The 12,271-nt window shown below is 37.5% G+C and overlaps 1 protein-coding gene across 10 annotated transcripts in view; it reads right to left on the reverse strand.

The window, feature by feature from the left end:
• The window catches only part of lrrc7 (leucine rich repeat containing 7), a 145,693-nt gene that overhangs the window by 71,749 nt on the left and 61,673 nt on the right, over positions 1-12,271 (reverse strand). The gene's annotated exons all lie outside the window — the stretch shown is intronic.

Below are 12,271 nucleotides of genomic sequence, written 5' to 3' on the forward strand. Positions count from 1 at the left end.
TCTAAAGACAAAATATAAGGCAAAAAAAGAGAATGTTGCTGCATGAGGCCGTAAATGTGTTCTCACACATTCACCTTTTTGTCCGCCCATGCATACATAATGCTACTCTTTATCCCACTCCATCCAGTGTCACTGTACCGATGGATAATATTGCGCCAGGGTATCTCAGCTAACAACAGCAGACACCAATTAAAGTAAATACACATGTTTCTGTTAATATGACAATGGTTCCCAATCTGGGGGTCAAGAACACTCGATGATCCCAAGATGAATCTGAGTCACTGAGGGTAAAAAAAAAACATTGTTGTGGTTTTCCCTGTTAATTGTAGATTAGTTTTACTTTTCTATTCAATAAAAAGTCTTAAAATGAATGAATCAAGAAAGTTTAGAAAGGAAAACCTCTATTTGGCAGAACTTTTACCAACATATGAGCATATAAAATGAGTGCTCACTGCTTCATTTTTTGGGTCCACAAACCAAAAAGGTTGGCAAAACCAAGATATGGCATTCATGTAAAGGAAGTATAATATTCAAATACATCAAATCACTCACTGAAAAATGTCTGAAAAAAATAGATGCATATGTCAGCAGGCATTATTGAATTGCTAATGAGCCCTGAAGAAGGCATCTTTAAGGCAGCAGAACAGGTTGCCAAGCTACAGCTGCCATACAGGCAGTCCAATGGACACCTATAGAGCCCATAAGACCTGTGGGAGCTGGCCTACATATACTGATATATACAAGAAGAAACAGAGAAGGAAAGAAAGAGTGGAGAGAGAGAGAGGAAGTCAATGATGCATTAAGCACCCAACACACACACACGCACACACACACACACACACACACACACACAGATGAGTAAAGTGATCGAAGAAAAGATTTTTAGGAGGTGGAAACGACAGTGTTGTGACTAGAAAATTCCTAGTCAGCAATCTATCCTATCTCTCTCTCTATAAAGCCCGGTCACACACACACACACACACACACACACACACACACACACACACATAAAGTCACACACACACATAAAGTCACATGCAGCTCTGCACACGCAGACACATGCATGGATGGGTCACTGGTCTGAGGTCTCACGTGTCGTGGAGTGGTCTATTAACATTCTCCACACATCGGTGACTACAGTGAGCCGGGGGACTTTGCTCTCAAATGTAAAGAAACAACACTGTCAAACAAAATTACCGCACCACATCTCATGCCAGAGATGAACTCATGAATGGAATGAAAATGATTCAATGGGGCATCATTTAAGTACTGTTTTCTGAGATAAAATATGGCTTTGTCTTTCTCGTGTCTCACAGCACTTGTTACATTGCTTGTAATATCCTGTAATAAATGCTTGTTTTGCGCTCTCTGGGACATTTGCTGATTTTTCTACACTCACAAAGAAAGCCAAAGAGCGGCAAGTTGTGCCAAAAATATCATCACAAAGCATTATCTCTCTTTTCCATTTGACATTAAAACACAAGTGGAGAACATTTTCCAGCAGACACTTTGACCTGTCAAAGCAAGCAAAGCACAGCTGGGACTAACTTTAATGACGGCTCTATTCCATTATTAACGTTATTAGTCACTCCTCAGCATTTCCTGTTATGACAAATCAAAATGTACACAGTGAAAAGGGTCTATTACTACTGTTTGCTTTTAGGTGAAGCGTTGCTTCTTCTTTTTTAGGGAAAAGTAAGTGTTTTCAAGAGTTTTATCATCATTTTGACATCCGCTGCTGTCAAAGCATTCCTTTCTAAGAGGGAGGGAATAATTCCCTTCCTCTGAGCCTAAAAGGAAGTGGCATCATGCCAAGGTACTATTTCCTCTTCTGTAGTGGGAGCAGCTCAGTTTGGGCAAAGTAGATGAACCCGAAACCATTTTTTGATCATGTTTATCTGCATTGTGGCAGATCCTCAACCATCTGCCTCGACCTGAAAGCACTTTTGGTCGACTCCTGTTGTTTTTAAATGTGCCATATAAATAAATTGACTCCCTGACCCCACTCTGGCTCTTAAAGGTTTTTAAACTGCACAATAAAACAGACATATTTCCCACACAAATAAAAGTCACTGTTGGTTCAATTTTATTGATGGTGATATTCTGTATATTTTTCTAAGTGGGACAAACCCCATTAAGTATTTTCTGTATATCCAAGAAACACCTGAATGAGCCACTCTGTTGCACTGGGTTACATGTTCCTTCATTATCATAACCACACACACTGTGGAGTGATCCCACATGCAGCAGCCTGCTGCCAGCAATATACTCACTAGTGCACCAAATCTGCAGACCAAAATAGTTCCCAATGGTTGACGTTTGCTAAAAACTCCAGTTGGTTTTCAAAAGAAATGTAGCCTTTTTTGAAAATTAAAAATGTAAAACTGTGTGCCATTTATCAGTGGTGTAAAAAATAACTTAAGTACATTTTCTCAATTATTGCACTTAAGTAGAATTTTGAGGCTCTTGTACTTAACTTGGGTATTTCCATTTAGTGTTACTTGATACTTCTACTCCACTACATGTATCCTGACAGCTGTAGTTACTAGTTTGCAGATTTAATTTATTAATACAATACATTAATCAAATAATATATTATGATACATTATTATAGGCTAAGCTAAGCAGCGGTATATAAAGGCATTAAAAGTGAATCCACTTTTAACAGCTGCAACCTTAAAATTTGCACACATTCTTGCATCAATAATCCAGTAATCCAGGAATATTAGATATACATTTCTGTAATGGACCTTTCTGCAGAATTATGACTTTTACTTGATACTCAGGCACGTTTTAAAAATACTCGCTATGATTCATATATATTTTTTAACATAGTTAAACTTTTAACACAATAAAAGTTAAATAAAATATTCGAAAAACACTCTGAAAATAAGTATATGTACATTCAGCTTGTAAGTGGCAGTGACTGGCACAGTGTACACAGAAATGTATGAATGTTACAGTGTGTTGTGGCTCTGTGTGTTTCAGGTTTCTTTTACAGCTTTCGAAGTTGTGACGTACATAATTAAATTGCGCATTATGTGTTTGAATCTCATATTTTAACTCCTACTGAGAGACTGAGAGCCATAAACAGGCTGCTGAAGTCAGAAAGTTTAAGGACTGTCCTAATGTTGGTTTATATCTTGCCATGGGATTTGTCGACAATAACAAAAATATATAAGAATGCCAAACTTCTCCTTTGAGGACCAACCTAAACAGATAAACATAGAGAGACGGTGATTAAAGAGGAAAAAATGATGATAAAATGCCAAAGAGCAGCGAGCCCCAGCATGCACTGAGACAAGCCATCTCTCAGTTTCTTCCTGTCTGATAGCCAATGACAGCTGAGCCGAGACAGACAGAGCAGGACAGGAGACAGATGCTGTCGATTTGGAGAGATTACTCTCCTGATCTCAAACCATTCTTCTTCGTCAACTCTTTTTTAAAAAGTTTCTCTTAAGTTAGAATTATAATAAAATACTAAAGAAAACGTGAGATTTCATCTCATCGCTGCTACGTCATTAATGGAAGCGGTGGTTATTTTTGCCACAATGAAGTGGTTATTATTAATAGACTCAATAGGTTTAAATTACCTCCATGATAAAGCTGTGAGTGTGAGACGGATGAGTGGATCTTAAAGACTCTAGCAGAAGCCTCAGGGTCGCTCTCTGTCTCCCTCTCACACACTTTCAAACATCATGACAAACTCAGGGTCGTCCAAGCAGGACCTCAGACCAGAGGCTGCCCGAGCCTTTGTCTCATTAAGAGGAGACTGGGTCGCCCACGGCAACACGTGGACCAACCAGCAAAGGATGCAGGGAGACCCGCCTCCTCTGCCTCATCCTGTCTCCTGGGAGACCGTCATACTTCACATCCCATTTCCAGGAATTACTGGATCAATTTAGACCTAGCACGGAAGTAGTGCGGACTTTTAACATCATTATAGGCACCTGTAGTGGGCATCCTGGCAACACTTTATCATAACTATCAATAACAAATTGTTAGCTAATTAATAGTTGTTTTACTGCTAGCAAACAGTGAAATTAAATGTTATCTAATTATTAGTAATGCAATAAATTATGTTATTAAGCTTCAAAAGATTTCAGACGTTCATTATGTTCTGACTTTCCTCATTTACTTTTTTATTAAAACAAAAAAGTGTAAATATTGATTAAGTTGTTTTTTTGGTGTGGAAATTTAAAAAAAAAAAGAAATTAAATCTGAATGTGGACAGTGACAATGGACTATTTTTTAATACAATATATAATAATATAATAATACTACAATATTTATCTGCCGTGTAAAATACACTTGGATTGCAACAAAAAACCCTATGATTTATTATTATTTTCTCTGTGTAGCAGGATGTAACAGAAGGGCTTACCCACTCATTTTAGACCTTTGATCAGTGACTCAGTTCACCTAGAGCTTGTGTTTTCTTATAGATTAGAAAGCTGGAAATTAAAGGTAAGCTAGGTCATGATGGCTATGATATACAACGGAAAATGAGATGACATGCACTTCCTTCAAAGGTATCATTCATGTCTGAAGTTTGGACCAAACGTCCTGTGTCTTCCAGAGATGTTACAACTATTTCACCATTAAATTAATGTCCATGACTTTTTTCTCCCCTGTCACTAGAAACTAGAAACCATCCAGTGAGTTAGGCACATAAAAAAAAGAGTCTTTCAAGAAATGTTTGTTGGATTGTCCCGGTGGTTAACTGGTGGAGCGCACACCACTAAGGCCATTGTTGCAGCTGGGTTCTAATCTGGCCTGTGTCCTGCGTGAGGAGGCAGAGATGTTTGCGAAAATTGAAATGCAGATAAGTTTGTCAGCCTTTATGTTGGGTCTCCATGTGAACTTGCTTGATATGCGAAGTGGGTTAAAAGAGAGTTAGTTTTTATATTTGATTTATTTTCATATTTTTAAAGATTGCATTTCTTTAAATAATATAATAAGACACACTCTATATGGAGCTTGATTTATGTCCCATACATTACGGTGTATACTAACAACAGAAAAAAAGAAAAAAAAACGTATTTGATCCACACAACTTTGGGAATAAAAAAATGTGGTCATGGGTCGAAAGACAAACCTTGTCCTTTGTCGGCTCAAACCAGATTTAAACTGAGTAAGCAGGAAGCATGGAGACAACATGGAGGAACATACAACTGCACACACGAACACACAGGTACACACCACACAAACCTCGCAGATTCAGCAGAAACACTGGGTCACACTGTGTGACACATTGGACAAGTGTGAAAGACTCAGCTATCCACACACACATACCGACACACACACCGACACACACACACACACACACACACACACACACACACACTCTGAGCGTACTGTACAGTGTGAAACACCTCGCTACAGTCCTGCCAGGTTGTTTAACAACTGCATGGTTACCTATGGTTTCTGTTAATTTGTTCATTATCAACATTCAAGTATACAAAATATATTTCCACCATATTATGTGCATCATTTTATCTCCTCTGTGAAGCTGCAGTGAGGCACATATAATGTGTCCACGCTGCCCCAACATGAGCTACATTACCTTCGAAAGGACTCCCAACTTGGCACACGCAAGCTCCAATATCCCGGCCTGACTCCCTCCTTGTCAGTGACAGCATCAAAGACATCATCTTTGGTGCTCTTGTAGCTGTCACAATGGATGAGGGGAGACTTTTTGTTGAGACAGAGAAAAACCAGGAGCTCTGTGACCTGTCCCGGCACCGTATCATAAGAAAGCTGCCTGCTGAGCCACAGCTGCGAAACACTGCATCTTAAGCCTGGGGGATCACATGACACTGCTGCAACGGGCATTTGGCACTTGAGGGTACAAGTTTGGCTCAAAACAGTGGAAACTATCATAATAATGAGGACAATGACATTAGGAGATTTTCTTCTTAAAAGACTCCTGAACACTGCTGCAGGAACGGTTGAATTGAGTTCACTCTAAGTTTAGCCACATGCAACCCCGTAGGAATAAATCAATTCATATGCAATGCAAACTGTTTGGGTACATTACACAAATGCAGCTGCAACTTATGACTTCTTTCATTATAGCTTTGTCTGAGTTTGATTCTGTTAATTGATTAATCATTTTTAATATAAAGTTCCATAAAATAGATAATAGATAGATACTGGGTGGCCGATAAAGTTGGAATTATTTTGTTTTCAGACACAATCCTCTGTTAATTGTGGTTTCATCTTCATTGTGATATGTTTGGAAGGAATTGATTAATAAAGTTTTGAGAAGATATGCACTTTATCTGTCAAGAATAAATCACAATCGTTTTAATGGAAAAGGGTTAAAAAGTGTTTTATTCTATCTTTATGAGCGACCCTGTAAAATGCAGCTGCAACTTATAACTGTTTTCATTATATATAAGTCTGCTGAGTTTTATTTTATAAACTGATTAATCATTTAGAATATAAAATTCCAAAAAATAGGTAATATGTTCCAAGAGCCAATTTATGTTTAAATGTCTTGTTCAATTCAATCAACAAAACATACAGTCAAATCTCACAAAACAAGGATAAAAAATAATTAATAAACCAATGTTGTATGTGAAACTAACAATTACTTTCATTATCGCTTAATCTATAAACATTTCCTTGATGAATCAATTAATTGTTTGGTCTGTTTGATGTGTGCATGTTTTGTTTAGAAAACAGAAAAAACATTTTTTAAATCCCATAGCTCAAGGTGAAGCCCTACAAATGTCCGAAACCCAAAGACATTACATTTACAATGACTACGATTACATATTACTTATTAATATTCCACTATTCAGAATAGGGCTGGGCGATATGGACCAAAACTTATATCCTGGTATTTTTAGGTTGAATGGCGATATACGATATATATTGGTATTTTAAATGAAACGTGTAAAGTGTTTAGTTTTAAGAAGAAATCATCATCATCAACCTGTTTTATTTAAACACTTTATCAAATTCTAAACCTTCCACCTTTTGAAGCAATTTCATCAGATTCAGATGCTCTTGATCTGCAATCCGAAATCTGAAATACCTTAGGAACTAGCTCTTGCTAATGTGCAGAGAGGAGCAAACAAATAGTGGGCATAAGTTAATATCAAAAGATATTACATGTCAGTATGGCGGGATTGTCTCAACTACATATTTCTTTCTAAAATATATTGGCAAAACTTGTAATACTGATATACCGACCAGCCCTAATTCAGAATATGACAATTTTCCAAATTAGACCCGGATATTTATAATAAGGTGGGGGCTTTTTTTGAATATTAACTTTTCAATTAAGGGACATGACTATTTTTTTTGGCCTTTATGAGCCCTCTTTGCACATATATGCAGCACACCCAGAATATGTGTCCCGATTAGGGTTGTAACCACAGCAACACATGGCTCCTTGCTTGTTTAAGGTCAGCTCTGTGTTGCCATGGATGTTGTACACAAACAAACGAGTCAACAGTTTGCAAGGCTGGGGTCGAGCCGCACGGCAAAAGAAAAGCCTGCATTTCTGTTCAGAAAGAGAAACAAACCTTCATTTAAGCATCATGAAAGACTTGGATATTAACATGCAAATTGACCTTTACAGAAAAAATAGCTGAAGTAAATGTGATGGGAGTTCTTGAGAAAGAAAACTTTGAAAGGATCCTATTTTGACACAAAGAAGCAAAATGGCATAAATGGCTCCATCAATTCCACATGTCCATATTTTGACATGATAAACAACACGGTATGTTACATGATGCACAGCTGCATGTAAAGAGGAATACTACTGGAATATTAATTTCCATTAGCCATTGAAACACAGAATATTGTCTTTTTTGGGCAAGAAACTGAATATTTCTGTGCATTTAATCATAAAACAGAGAAAGGCTGCAAATCCTCACAACAAACGATGTGCGCATGACAAATCACTGAAACAAAAGTCAAAACAGTTGGTGATTAATTTCCCAATAATCAACTAATATTTTCGCTGGAGAGATTTAAAACAAGTAATTCTGTCACTTATTTCATTGTTCATTCATTATTCATTCTTCTAAAATGTCTAATGTCATCCATTCTTCTCTTCTGACAAAAGCACACAACTGAGAACTCTGACTGATCCATGTCAGCCATATCTGACTTAAATGCATACATGATGTACGGTCAAATGACCCTCCAGAGCAAAAATAGCCCAGCTAGCACTGGATGAAGTTAAATATTTCACACCCAGATTAATTTTCCTGTTAGACTGTGCAGGAACAGCATCCACAATCTCTCGTTCGAGCCAAAGAATTATGTCACCCTGGAGAGAACAATGTGCATGATGCAACCATGGCAACACTGTCACTGAGACTGGAGAAGGGACAGAACGGATGCTCCCACATGAATCCGTACTCGCAGCGAAGAAAAAAAATCACATTATACCAGCTAAATGAACAAAACGGATGAGATAAATTTATCCTGTGAGAGCCCAGTTTGGAACAGTTTCATGCAGCCTGTGTGAACCTACAGTACAGTACGTGCCGTGACCAAGAGGATAATGTTTCTGTCTGTTCCTCCTCCCTCCTCTCCTCTCTGCTACTCTCAAATCCTGCAAAAGGTTCCCTAACATGGATTTGGTGGTTTTAAGAAAATGCAGCAACACTGCATGACATTGTAAGTGTGAAGTTACTGCTTAAACACGGCAAACTGCTTTAAGTTATTCTCCGTAATCCAAAATCCGACAAAAATTCAGTCCCTGTGAGCTTGAAAGGTGGCGGAGAAACGTTTGTAGCTTTGGTCAGTTGGAACTCAAGTTACAAAGGATTCATGACAGAATAATAACTAGAGCCCAACCGTTATTATCGGCCGATATTCGCCTATCAAAGGCTTATCTTATTGGTGTATATGCTGTTTGATATATGCCATTATGAAAGCTTTTTTTTCACAATATATTTGCAGAAAATTTAGCTTGGCGTGACTTAGAAATGGTGTTAGCTATTTTTTTTTATTTTTTAGAAATGATCTGACACTGAACAGTAGAAGTGTTTATTTCGATAATTAATTAATTCCTATTTGTTCTTTATTTCTCAGTTTTGATTTGTAGAATTGGCTGACAATGTAATACATTGTTTGTATGATGTATTATAATTTATAACATTGTTAAATATTATTTATTAAAGTTTTATGTTTGTGAGAAAGTAGCCCTTTGGGTAAATTTGCAGATTGGTGAATAATCTGTGTACGTTCCACATAAAAAGGTCTATTTTCATTCCAGCTCAAAAAAACGATTATATCAACCGTCTTTTTGGTTGTCAATTAATATTCCCGCTTTAAAATCAGTATCGGCATCGGTTTTAAAAAATCCCATATCGGCCAGGCTCTAAAAATAACACAAACATCTTTTCAAAAAAATGCTGAAATTTGAAAGAAAGCAACAACTAATGATTAACTCAATTAATTGTTGAGTTAGATAATAATGACCCTCCTGTTCATCCATAAGCACAGTATGTGCCAAACAACCAACATTTATTTTAAAATATCCTAAATACATTGCTTCCATGTTGAGCTATCACCCACTTCAAAGCTCTATATTAGCGAAAATATGACTGACAAAGACTGTTATTGACTTTATAAGTCAATTCAAGCACACTGTGCATCACCTTCTTCAGCATCATCAGCTGACAACACCATCATATCACAGTCATAAGCCACCAGAATCAACATCGTCATAGCACACATCCTGCAGATGTGCTGGTATCTCTGTCCCCCCCCGTCCCTCACTGGGTCTCTTTCCCTTGGCCCATCACCATGACGATGGGAGCCGGTTCCATGGATACAGTCACTAGGCAACCAGCAGCATCAGCAGCAGCAGCAGCAGGAGCAGCAGCAGCATCCTGTCAGAGCTGTAGTGGAGCAGCAGAGAGAGAGAGTCGGAGCCAAGCTTCCTCCTTTAGCTGCCTGCAAGTTTGCTCTTTGAAGAGGAAATGTTAATGCGTTTGTCTTGTTTTAGATCTGAAGCCTCACTCAGGTGCTTAGTGCAATTTAGACTGACAGAGAAGGACTTAAACTAGTCACTGCATGTAAAGTTTGTCTAAAATTGGTTTAGGATAAAATTGAAAACAGATGATTTGAAAAAACAAAGGATTCTGTGCATCTGATGATCAACACTGTGACTTCTTTTACCACAATGTCCGTCTCAAATATTGACAATGCTTTCTGTTAATCTCTCTTCATGTTTTTATCTTTTATAAAGTACAATAAATAAGAGGGACATTCTTTGCTAGAATTCTGTCTAACAATTATTTTCATAATCGGTTTATCCGCCCATTATTTTTGTGATTAATGTATGTTTTGGTCTATAAAATGTCATAAAATACTGAAAAATCACAGTCCAATGGGTAACCTTCAAAATTACTCCTTGATCAACAGCTGAAAACTCACAGATCTTTTTAGTCTCGATTTAAGAAGCTGGAACTGAACAGGGTTTGGGATTTTTTTGCCAGAAAAAATTACATTAACGATGAATGAATTATCAAAAAAGCTATTTGTTAACCTTCTGTCGATCAAGTGATCAATCAACTGCTAGTCACAGCTGGCAGAACAGTGACTACAAATACTTAGGAACCACTATTGTGCAGGGAAGGAAGATGTATTCAGTAAAAGTAGTATTACGTCTTGCATTCAAACTCTAACGAAATATGCAAAATGCATGCAAATGCAGCACAAAGTTAAATGCTTTTACCATATGTAGGATTTTTCCTAACCTTGATGCATTAATGTGTAAGCAGCATTTTTGTTGCAGTTGGCTGATTTGAGCTATTTGAGCTGTTAAATCTGCCGAGACTTCAATTTTATAGACACTTCTGTCAAAAGTTGAGTCCTACAAACTGGATTCTGCAGTGCAGCAGCAATATGTGATAACCAAGTTTTTCATTTTAACCAACTTGTTTAAAACATGTTCAAGGAATGAAAAATTAATTCGCTGCACTAGAAATGTCAAAAAGTTTTAAAATTCTTGAAACAGAGTTGACTCGTGCTGAAAACAAGTTGAAATATTCTTACAACACATGAGAAAATAAAACTTTAGGGACTCAATTTCAGACTAAAATGACTTGATAAGAGGAATAATTTAACCATGGATGTCAGGTAATTGCAACAGGCTAAGAAGTATGTAAAAAAAATATAGTGGAGGAGATGTATAAAGTAGCAAATAAAGTACCTCAAAATTGTCTGGAGTACACTGCGTGAGAAAATATTCCTGGTTACACTGCCTCTTTAACACACTGCTTCCAGGTAATCAAATTCTTTAAAAAATATGTTGGTGGATAGCACTGTCTTGACCTCACTTTAGTCTCCAAAAAGTAACTAAAAGTCAACCGTAAGACGAGGATACAAAAAGAAAGAGATTGCATGTATGTATGCATGTATTACATGTAGTTTATTCTCAGACTCTAACCTGCAGGACTGCTCCATGATGCCAAAGAAAGAGACCAAAACTGACAACACCTAATGGCCTGTTCATAAAATGATACAAAATAAGGCTATTAGCAGTGACCGCAAAGCCCTGCTGAAAAGAAAAAGTATTAATAGAACTCATCTCAGAGGCAACACAGACAGAGAAGCTTTGAAATATGTTGCATTGAAGATCATAATTAAATATTCCCTTTGATTAGAAGAGGCTCTTTTTTTAGTTGCTTTAGTGCCCTGGCTGCAAGTCAGAGAGACATTCAGTATGTGTGCTGGTTAGTGATAAGACTGGAGCGGGGGGAAAAAATTACAGCACATAACTGCAAAAATTATGATCAAGACAATAAAACATTTTAACCTTATACAGGTGTAGAACAGCAGCAATAAAGCATTTAGCCGGATGGTTAACAAGCCGTTGCCATTACAAGCGTGACTGATACAGCTAAATAATGGGCGAGATAGGCTAATAAGCTACAATACCTCAGGCTGCTGGATTTAACAGGTGTGTGTGTGTGTGTGTGTGTGTGTGTGTGTGTGTGTGTGTGTGTGTGTGTGTTAATGTCTTATATGAAAGCATGAAGCTATCATGGCAGAACGGCTGGGAGCTACATGTCAAGACATGAGGGTATGTGACACTGCATCATATATCATCCTCATACACATAAACACAAACACACACACATACACCCCCCCCCCCCCTTCCTGCAGTCATGGCTGTTTCATTAGCTCATCACAGAGCTTGAAAGGCCCGTGGATGAGGGTCTGTAAAAGGATGAAGGGATCATTTTGCTAAAGATAGAAGTGGGGAAAAAATCTTAAAAGATCACAGAGTGAA

The sequence above is a fragment of the Centropristis striata genome, chromosome 9, assembly GCF_030273125.1.
Source record: "Centropristis striata isolate RG_2023a ecotype Rhode Island chromosome 9, C.striata_1.0, whole genome shotgun sequence".
Classification (NCBI taxonomy): Eukaryota; Metazoa; Chordata; class Actinopteri; order Perciformes; family Serranidae; genus Centropristis; species Centropristis striata.